Below are 11708 nucleotides of genomic sequence, written 5' to 3' on the forward strand. Positions count from 1 at the left end.
GACAAGTGTTGGATCTAAGATGGATACAATCTTGAAAATTTATCTCTAATGGTTTAATTTAAAGGATTCAAGATAACCTACCTTGACAAAATTATTCTAGATGATTTATGGGATCTAGGATACACCTACATTGGCTATCAAATGTCTCAATTGGATAAATATTTTGAGTTTAGAATCTAAAACTTTTGAAGAGTGTAATTAAAATGTTATGTGTCAATTTAATTTATATACTTTCAAAGTGTTATTACATTCAATGTGTCATTATAGACTCTAACTAGTTATTTGTGTTTTCTTCGATTTCAGAGAAGAAATGGCTCAAAAACGAAAATCTGTGATTGTTCCTATTAATATTGACTTTCCAAGTGATGATAAGAGAAAATGGTACTGAGACGTTTATGGAGTGCAAGGTGCACAATTTCATAAAGTGCATGTCTTTGTGGCTAGTAACAAAGATGAAAATAGATTTGATGATCTAGCGCAGGTAGTCTCTGCAAGTGTTTCAACAGTTGAAGGACATCCTGACATTGATTGCATTAACATTGGGATACCTAGAAATATTGAGTACCAACTATTGGCAAAGTCCTATGTCGTTGAAAAAATAGTCAAAGACAAGGAAGAGACAATGTTTTCACGAGGTTGGGATGTTAATGAAGATCTATTTGATATCATTGTAGATAGGATACAAGATACAATTATTATTGATTTGAAAGGCAAGCAAGTGAAGAATAAGAAATCAATTAAGAAGACCACAACCAAAAAGGCAAGGGGTTGTTACAACAGCTGGTGTTTTAAATGTAGATAAGGCCATTTTGAGATCAAAGGATACAAGCAATCAACCTTTATTAAGGTTTATGGAGCCTGATTGCTTAGAGAACGAGGTCCAAAAAGCAAAGAAGAGTGCTACAGGAGGCATGGAAAAGTATTCGGCATACTTCCCTTTCAAGTATAAGGAATACGAGATTCTCGTCACTAATTGTTTTCTTGCTCCTGATCATTATAATTGGCGTCAGCTAAAACTTGATCAAGTACAAAATTGTATGCTCTTCTTTGGAGCAAGTGCAAATCGGCCTTCATCATGTGCTTATCTAATTCCTGTAAAGAATTGTGGCCAAAAGTCTGGAGTTCCAATGACACATACTGAGGTAGAAGAAGAAAGACTTGTTGACTACAAGTTTTGGATAATTGATGGACAACACTAAATTTATGCAGCCAAAATGTTAAGATTTCAAGAAATGAAAAAGGATGGTGGCTCCCAAGATCTAATACAAGTTTATGAGAAAAGAAAGGCCAGGATTGTTGTAGATCCATCCCCACAAGTTGCAACAGCCATATCAACCATAACAAATGAGGAGTCCAAGGAGCTATATGTTAAGCAACCTTACAGTGACATTCTCAAGCATCTTCGCAGTCAGTGGTGGATATTTCAAAAACGCCCATCACGTCCAAAAATTGGTGAAAAGGAAGGTGCAGAATCTCGCACACCTTGGGATGTAAGTTTTCTTTTTCTTTCTCCTTCGTGGTTATATAATGATAAAACAACTAAATTTCTTAGATTTAATTTGTTTTGGTTTTGCAGAAATTTCTTAAAATGGCAAGGATTTCTGTTGGTGCATCATTCATCACCAAACAAGCTCATATCGTCACTTACTCTGATCATATTTATGATCCATGGGGCTGAAGATCATACAGCAATTAGAGAGAGAGAATAAGAAGCCAACGGTCACAGCTTTTAGATATTTGTGTGGTCTAGATGAAGATGAAGTAGAAAATATTCAGACAGAAATAGAGAGTGGAATGATTGTTATGTCTAAGGGTGCAAAGGATACACCAGGTGTAATGGACATGACCGATCGTATCAAGCAACTGAAACAAGATCGAATTATTCAAGATGAGTTGCTTGAGCAATTCAATTTGCTCAATGAGGAGAATCCATGTGAAAATTGGGAGAAGCTTTTTACCACATACAACATTAATGATGTTGTTTACTCCCATTTCTTGACACTCTGTGATACTTGGCTGACATCACAACTACACCGTGGTACAAATAAGATTGATTTTCCTGAAGAGGCAAGAAAATATATCCAATAGACGATCAACATTGTGAAAGACAAAGCAGATTCATCTATAGATCTTCCATGGTCTATATATGTTGTCAGTCTTCAAATGGAGGGAAGATCTTACTTAGAGAGCCATCTAAACAACCCTATCCCTATAGGATTGTGTATCTTGGACAACACACGTGATTTGGAGAGAAGTCTACAATGGTCAACTGAAAGATTCAAAAATCTCATGGAATTATGGCTATTGCAAGTGGGTCAACAGAACCACAATAGGTGATCCTTTCTTTTTTGAATAATAAAGACTATGTGCAGTTACAGTCTGTTTTGCAAAGGATGACAAACATGGTCAAAATACAATTTGTTGGGGCATTGCACAATGTGAAGCATTTGGAATTTATTGGTGCTATAGAATTCTTCACCACACTTGTGTTCTTGAGCAAGGGAGATACCTTTGAGGGACTTCTTAGTTCTTCAAATCCAGGGACAGAATCCATAATACTAGATGTAGGACACCTTGATCTAGATTTTGGAAGTGTGAGTCAATTGTCAGATGTCGAGTTTCTACAACTCAAGAAGGAGCTAAAAATCAAGCAATGCATTCAAAAGTATTTCAAAGAAGATTTAAAGCTTATTGACATGTTCAATGATGGCTACATAACAGAGTTGGGACTCAAGCAAAAAAGGCAAGTATTATGCCTTGTGGACAATATTGACAACCAAAGAAAGCTTAAAACAAGACTTTTGAGCTTTGCAAATCAGCATGATGATGTCCAAAAATGGGCAAAAATTCAAAGTGATCAATTAGATCACCCATTGATGACCAAGGAGTATCGAATATGGTAGGAGCATCAACAAGTGAGACACCCATATCAATTACAGACTTTTCGACCCTTGAAGCAAGTATGAGCTAAGCTTCTATACCCACTTGTCATGTAATTAAGCTTTTTATTTTGAAATAAGTTTCATATCATTTTTTAAACATTAATGATAGTTTCATCATGTATAATGTCAAGTATATTAATCATTAATTTAAGATCTTTAACTTTAATTATGCTCAAAAGTATCATGCAGTGAATTTTTTCTTAATAGTTTAAAATTGTAGGAAAGATAAATCATTACTTATTACATCAATAATTTGAAGTAACATATCTACTAAAAAATATTTTAATTTAAATTGGTATACAAAAAATTGATTCTTTACTACGTTGAATTGATACTTTGTGACATAAAAAACTTAACTAAAACATATAGTCTACAACGTTTGACATTTTTTAACCAAAATATGTTAAACATTTTTACTGCAGACTCAAGAATGATAAGAGATATTAAAAGACAATGTCTTTCACATTATGTGTGGCATGACGATCCTCTTGGTATACAAAATTTTCCCATTCCAAAGGATAAAGTCTTTGAGATAAGTGGTATTATCTTTGAAGTACGAGCGTCCAATACACAAGGAGCTGGTTATGGGCTTTTTGTGCATACACATCTTCAAAAAGGTATGACTATTCTCCATTATGGCGGTGATAAGTATTTCCATGATACTTGGAAGAAGGTGTGCAAGATATCTCCAAGGGCATCTAGGTACTCACTTCTGGAGGATCCAAATGTCAATTGTGTGGACGATGAGATATATATTGTTGGTGATGTAGAAGATGGAAATTTGGCAGGATATATAAATAGTACTCATGGTCTAAGTACGAGCCCAAATGTATGTTATACTTTTGATCCCAATTTTCCACCTTGGCATAAAGCCATTACAACACATATTAGCTTGATAAATATGGCTATGTTTGTGTTGAAACCCTACGCCACATAGAGAGTGGTGAAGAGATTCTTGTAGAATATGAATTTACCTGACATCATTCAAATCTCATGATAAAGTCCCTTATATGAAAGTTATTGATAATCTATTTGAAACCAACTCATTACTGAGTATGTATCATGATAAACACCCTGGGTTGTGATGGCATTGCCATGTTATGCAATGAATACTTGATTTCATAAACAAATATGTTCCTAAAGTGCTATCCATAGAATTTCACAAGATTTTTGGAGCTTGCAAAATAATGCTCTATTTCAAAGTTCATGTACCATGTTAAACATAATCCATACAAGAATTTGTATCTCCATTGTACATATTTTATCAGAGCATAAACTTATGCAGTAGTTCATTTTGAATGCATTTTTCAAATTGTACCATTAAGAATATCCCAATAGTGGATTTTGGATGTACCAAACCTTATGGATCTCTATGTTTCAATAGGGCATATATTATACAAGTGGTGGATCTTATGGTCCTCTATAACTCAATAGATCTTGGCTTGGACAAGTGGAATGAAAAGGTAGTGAATCTAGGATGCATTTTTTCTCTTACACCACCATGTTTAGAATGGTCTTGTGATAGATCTTGGATGCAGCAAACCTTCCTTAATCTGTTTCAAAAGGGCAAGTACTAAATACAAGATGCAGGTTTCCTTCTCACATCTTGCTCAAAGTGGCTTGGTGGCGGATTAAGATTTTCCTTACTCTTCAACAAGAACTTGAACACAAAATCTCCAAGTGATGCATCTAAGAAACAATATGTGTTCTATAACTTTTTAGAATGGAAAAGTGGTAGATCTAAAATGGAACAAAGCTTCTATAAGTTGTTAAAAATAGTCACTTATTGTGGATCAAGGATGTGATAAGTGGTGAAAAATGTTTGTGATGGATTTAGAATACACTCACACTGACAAAATCCATTAAGGTTGGCCAAGTGGTGGACCTTGGATGGATGGGCAGTTCAACAACTATGATTCAATCTTTGATTGAGCTAGTATCTACTCTTCCATGATTTCTAGATTGGCCAAGTGGTGGATCTAAGATGAGTACTAATCTTCCACAACATTATTTGATTCAATATATAGGATGCACACCAACATTCAAAACTTCATTAGAACGACTTTTATTTTATTTAGGATGCAACAATTGGATCCATAATTCAAGCCTTCGTTATAATGGCCAACTGGTGGACCTTTGATGTATTTAATTTCCAATTCTTTGTCTAAATAGCCAAGTGGTGGATCTAGAATCTACTCATCCCAGAAACATTGTGTAAAATTGCAAGTGTTATGATGGCCAAGTGTTGAATGCACCTAACTTTAAGACATGGTTAGAATGGCCAAGTGGTGGATCTAGGAGACATCAACAATTGGATCCACAATTAAATCCTTTGATATAATGGCCAAGTGGTGGATCTAGGATCTACTCATCCCACAAACAGTGTGTAAAATTACAAGTGTTATGATGACCAAGTGTTGAATGCACTTAGCTTTAAGACATGGTTAGAATGGCCAAGTGGTGGATCTAGGAGACACCAACAATTGAAGCCACATTTCAAGCCTCCGTATAATGCCCAAGTGGTGGATCTTTGAGGCACCTACTTCCCACTTCTTAGTATAAATGGCCAGGTGGTGGATCTATGAGCTACTCATCCCACAAACATTGTGTAAAATCACAAGTGTTATTATGGCCAAGTGTTGAATGCACCTAACTTTAAGACATGGTTCGAATGGCCAAGTGGTGGATCTAGGAGACACCAACAATTGGATCCACAATTCAAGCCTTTCCTAAAATGGCCAAGTGGTGGATCTTTTATGCACCTACTTCCCAATTCTTAGTATAAATGTCCAAGTGGTGGATCTAAGATCTACTCATCCCACAAACATTGTGTAAAATTATAAGTGTTATGATGTCCAAGTGTTGAATGCACCTAACTTTAAGACATGGTTAGAATGGCCAAGTGGGGATCTAGGAGACACCAAAAAATGGATCCACAATTCAAGACTTTGTTATAATGGCCAAGTGGTGGATCTAGAATCTACTCATCCCACAAACATTGTGTAAAATTACAAGTGTTATGATGGCCAAGTGTTGATTGTACCTAACTTTCAGACATGGTTAGAATGGCCAAGTGGTGGATCTTTGATGCACATACTTTCCAAGTCTTAGTCTAAATGGCCAAGTGGTGGATATAGGATCTACTCATCCCACAAACATTGTGTAAAATCACAAGTGTTATGATGGCCAAGTGTTGATTGCACCTAACTTTAAGACATGGTTAGAATGGCCAAGTGGTGGATCTAAGAAACAATACGTGTTCTATAACTTTTTAGAGTGGACAATTTGTAGATCTAAAATGCAACAAATCTTCTATAATTTGTTTAAAGTATTCACTTGTTGTGGATCAAGGATGTAATAAGTGGTCAAAAATATTTTTTGTGGATTTAAAATATACTCATTCTGACAAAATCCATTAAGGTTGGCCAAGTGGGGACCTTGGATGGATGAACAGTTCAACAACTATGATGGAATCTTTGATTGAGCTAGTATCTACTCTTCCATGATTTCTAGATTTGCTTAGTATTGCAAATTATGGGGCGACGTCTCAGACACACTACTTTCCCTGCAGATTAGCATGCTATCTCTAGCTGGCAAGAAATCTTGAAACTGAGTAATTAAGCAACAAATTATTTTAAAGAGATGCAGCTTGGAGGGGATTGTTGGACAACTGTAGTGAGGTATTTCTACGCATTCAAAATCTGATCTATTGGCCAAGGGAAATTAGGGAAAGGAAAATCATGATCAGAAGATAGAGAGCGGCCTTTTTTCAATGTGAACATTAATTTAAAATGCTATAATGATTTAGAGGTGTGAAAAATTTCATGCGAGGAATGCGTTCATCTATGCATATGTATAAACCAGAAAGTGAATCCGATCAAACCCCTAATTAACTGCCTTGAAGTACAGATGCAGCATGCTCACATCCTTGCAGTTGCATCAACATGATATTGAGGGCTTGTGCCACAATCAGAGCTTGATGTTGCTCCAATGGCTAAGCAGCAATGTGCTCGCACGGTTTATACGGAATGCCCATGGCAGGCATACTTACATGCTTAAGGCTGCAACATTGATTGTGAAGTATGGAGCAAGCCAAGACCAGCTGATGTCGAATCAATAAGTGTGTAAATGGTCTGAAAGAGTCAGTTTTTCTCACCACTCTGACTTTAATTAATTTGCTTAGTAGGTGTCACCCATTTTCAAAAAACAAATACAGAGTCGAATAAAAAATGATGTTGCACCGCCATCGAAGCACGGAAAAAAGGAATGGAGGGGTGGGAGGGAGAGCCGGAGGCCAAGATTGCAACAAAGAAGAAGGCGAAGGTGGCGCTAAACTCAAAGCAGGGGGCGAAGATGGGGACCAAGTGGGAGTGGAGGTCGACGGGTCTGTTTTTGAAGAGAAAAGTAAAGTTAAAATTGGGATTGCATCAATGACTTCACGGAGATGGGGTGGTCTACACCAGCTGTAGAATGGTTGTTACTCGGTAAGAGCTGATTGTGAAACCTTTTGTCATGTTAGGGTGACTTTAATTAATTAGGGTGGATCTAAGACGAGTACTATTCTTCCACAACTTGTTTTGATTCAATATATAGGATGCACACCACCATTCAAAACTTCATTAGAACAACTTTGATTTTATTTAGGATGCATCCTTCATTGCACAAATTGAGAAAAAGTGATGATTATGTGGATGTCAATAATCATGTCAAAATATCTTGTTTATTAATATGTCATTCTCTAGGAGGCTATTGTGTGATCTTTCATTGTTGTTTGCTTAGATCCAAGGATTGAGGGTGGGATAGATAAGGAATGCTTCAATCCAGCAACAACAAAAAATGAGAACCTTCCACATGTATCAAAAAAGGTCTCACTTGAAGAATTGAATCCAATTATTGATACTCAAATGCAAATACCTGAGCCCTCTTTGATACATCTTTCATCGAAGGAAACCATGGGTGAAAACTTTCAATCTATAAAAGATGTGCAAGAGAGTGTTGTTGATGCAACTATTTTGGTTTCATCGAATCCCAACAAACCCATGTTGACAGTAATATTGGACTTGAATGGTCTACTATTGAGACAAAGTCAACAACCATCATCTATTCATGAATCTATTCAATATGATTCACGAAGGCATATTGTGTTACGGCCAGGGTGCATCCACATTTTAAAGACCATATTGAACAGATTCAATGTTTGGATTTGGTCAACAGCTAGAGAAGCTAATGTTTAACAGATGTTGAGAGCACTTCAAAGCACTGCAGAGGTGTTAGAAGTTGGACACGCCCCACGGAAACTAACTACTCGGAAGATTATCATTTTTTGTAATTATTCATTTATTAGGAAACCTGATTTTTCACCTTGTAAATATTGGGACTTACAGAAGTTTCCAGATGGTATCCCAGTTTTTATAGTTAGATTGAGTAGATGGTTGATTTTGGAACTTTAGGGTTTGAGAATTGTAAGGTATATATACCACTTTTTGACCTTTATGAAAAACCTTTTTGTCATTTTTAAAAGAAGTTTTGAAGTCTGTGAGTGAGCGTACTGTGTACGAGAGAGAGTGTGAGCTTCATCTTGACGCTACGTGTGCATCGGTGGTCGGAATCGAGTAATCGAGTGCGGAGAAGTGCAATGTGTTGCCCCCGACGAGAGATACACACCGATACCTACATTGCACGCATACGGTCCGGTTTGCAAACTCCTTCTACGAGCTTCATCTGGTGATTAGGTGAGCATACATTGTCTGATTTTGCATTGCAGCATATCCACGCGTTCACATTGAGTAGAGATACACATTAGGCACTTTCAATTTTGGAAACGAAGACTTGCAAATTTCGGCCAGACATCCTACGTGATTTTGCACCGGGTGTTTTGGGTGGGGTTTTGGTTCATAGACCTTAGGGAGAGAGACCTATTAGTATTACTAGGGTCTCCTTCAAGTACTATGGTGTTTAGAGATTGTTTCATGGGTGTTCGGCTCTAGACAGCGTTGTAAGAAGTTTCCTCTTATGCACTCTTGAAGACTATGACTTAGACAATTGGTAGAGACCTCTGTGGGAATTAGTTAGGAGTCGGTCGAGTGTAGGTTGACACCTTATGCTTGCTTCCACACGCCTGCGGGTCGAGATTCGTCCTTAGTTGACATTATATGTTAGGTGAGTTCTCGCTTTGCTGACATCCGTCGCGGCGTATACGTCCAACATTGGTGCCGCTGCCGGGGACGAAAACCTTAGGTAGGTGACCGAGACTAATCCTTGAGGATAGGGATTTTTGGCTTGCCAAGATCTTTACATTTAGATAGGAGGGTGGAGGACTCTCTAGGTCTTAGAGGGAATCTAGGGAGCGTGTGTCTGGCCTAGATCCTTCGACTTAGGTAGATTTAGGTAGACTAAGATAGTTTTAGGTATTAGTTGAGTTTTTAAGTAGGAGTTGGAGTGGTAGAAGCGGTGAGAGAAGAGCTTGAGAGTCCGGAGAGGCCAGAAAGCATCCGAAAAACACCATTTCACATGATGAGTAGGAGTAGAGTAAGTAGGACATCATGATTCAGGATCTAGAGCACTTCATGCATGTATACTTGCTTGGTAAAGTCATCACAAGTTTGTAAAATACGCTATCGTGTGTTTGAAAGCCTAAGTGAAGTCCAAAAGTTATTGTGAGTGTTTCTGATAGAGCTACAGAGCATCATGAGCATTTCTGTCAGGAAAAAAATTAATTTCAATCCTCGAGACATCCTACACGTAGGATGGCTACAGGCTAATCTGGTGGGAATTTTGAAATTTTGAGTCTTCCAGTGTGTTCAGAAGGTAGGGTTTATTTTCAACTGGAAAGTGAAAATTGACCATATCTTGACAGGATAAGGTCAGGTAGACTGAAATTGCCAGACATCCTACCCAAATAGTTCCAAAGCATTATTTTAAGACTAAAACCATAAGATGGCTGCATGAGCATGTCTTGCATGATATATTGAGTAACTAAGAGGGGTTTCATCTCATTTGGGTGAGAAAATTGGGTTCAAAACAGACTTTAGCACTTTTGAATGAAAAAGACAAGAACAACTAAAATTGGGGACTTTTGAAATCCAAACCAAAATCTAAGCATACCACTGGGTTGCTGACATCAAGGGAAAGTTGGGGGTCAAGTCTGGGGTCAAACAAGACAAAAAGACATCCTACACGTAGGATGTCTTCTGTGTGATTTTGCACTCCAAACCAGATTTTGAGCATACCAAAGTGATCAGAAACTCAAGGGGAGCCTGTGTTTTGAATTTGAAGCCATTCTGATGAGAAAGACATCCTACACGTAGGATGTCTAAAGCAAGAAATTGAAGCAAGATACTGACTGTGGGCATAGCAAGGTGTTGCATAGCCTGAGGCAAGCCTCCTCATAAATTTTGGTCCAAATTGGAGTTGATTAGACTGATCAAGATCAGCAAAACAGGCTGTCGGAACAAATTTCAGACTCATTGACCAGCTTATAGGTGTCCAAATCAAAAAGTAAAAACAGCTGTAGACTCTGCACATCAAGGGGAATCCATAGTGCAAAAATCCAGGCAAAACAAAGCAAGAGACATCCTACGCGTAGGATGTCTACTGGTGCCTACTGAAGAGAAAATTTGAATGGTCTTAGAAAGTGAGATTCCATTTGGCTTAAGGATTCCAGAACTTCTTTCAGAAGTAAATTTGGACCTTGTTTGTCCATTTGACAAAGCAAAAACTGAATTAAGACTTTTTCGCATAAATTGACCAGCATCCGAGGGAAGTACAATTCCAGATTGGCAGACCTAATCCAGAACATCAGCAGTATATAAAATACAGTAGTGGTTGAGATTAACTCTCCAGTTATACCAATCAACCTCTAGCAGATAAATGCTTTGATTCGATTGCCGAAATTAAATGCTTGTGTACACGTATATTCAGCACAACAAAGCAAGAAGTTGTGCGGAGAATGATTCTTTGCGAGGTGAGTGGTTGGATTTGTGATAAACTGCATTGATAAGTTTAATGAATTTAAAATCACGAAGATACATTTTTAGAGACCAGAAGGTGGCAGGTGACCAAGGTAGCTTAGTGTCCACCGAGGAGAGTGTAACTCGGGCAAGGCTAGATCCACTAGCACCGATTATTGAGGAAGGTAGTGATACTGACACTTCGTCAGACAAATCTTTGTTCATGATGGGTAGTCAACAGCTAGGAGGTTTCACCTATGATGGACCAATGCCAGGAGGAAGCACCTCCCTAAATCCTTTGAATGATTCCAAGCTCACTGTGATCTGCTTAGAGGGAACAAACTCGAGGGGATCCCTAGTCTATTCTGACTATCGAGGACGCAAGTGCATTTGTATCGAAGAGAGGCTAGCACAGAGATTAGAGATAATTCGAGTCTATAATGATGGAGATAGACTCCAAGACGAAAAGGGAAACCACTATCTAATAGTCGGTAACCCTGAAGATTACAACAGATATGGAGATAATGTGGCAATAGGGAAAATGGTTTCAGAAGCTCAAAAACTGCCACCAAACATTGATCGGCCCGGAGCTATTTTTATGTATGATAAGAAAACAACCAGGGTTCCAACTTATAATGAGAACGTGGGAGTCTACAAGCATGAGAGTGAGCATATAGTTTCTTACTTTCGCAGCAAAGAACCATACCTAAACAAATTAAGCAAAGACAAGGTTCTTTACTTATTCTCTTATGAAAGTGCTATGGGGAAGGGTATAGTTTTTGTTGATAGATACGGGCAAGAATAATAAAGTATTCTC

At 37.8% G+C, this 11708-nt stretch overlaps 1 pseudogene; it reads left to right on the forward strand.

Annotated features, from left to right (window-relative positions):
* The first annotated feature begins 2393 nt into the window (after positions 1–2393).
* Positions 2394–2971, forward strand: LOC147429861 (uncharacterized; annotated as a pseudogene).
* The last annotated feature ends 8737 nt before the right edge of the window (positions 2972–11708 follow it).

Source organism: Adiantum capillus-veneris, chromosome 22 (assembly GCF_014529385.1).
Source record: "Adiantum capillus-veneris isolate H3 chromosome 22, ASM1452938v2, whole genome shotgun sequence".
NCBI classification, from domain to species: Eukaryota; Viridiplantae; Streptophyta; class Polypodiopsida; order Polypodiales; family Pteridaceae; genus Adiantum; species Adiantum capillus-veneris.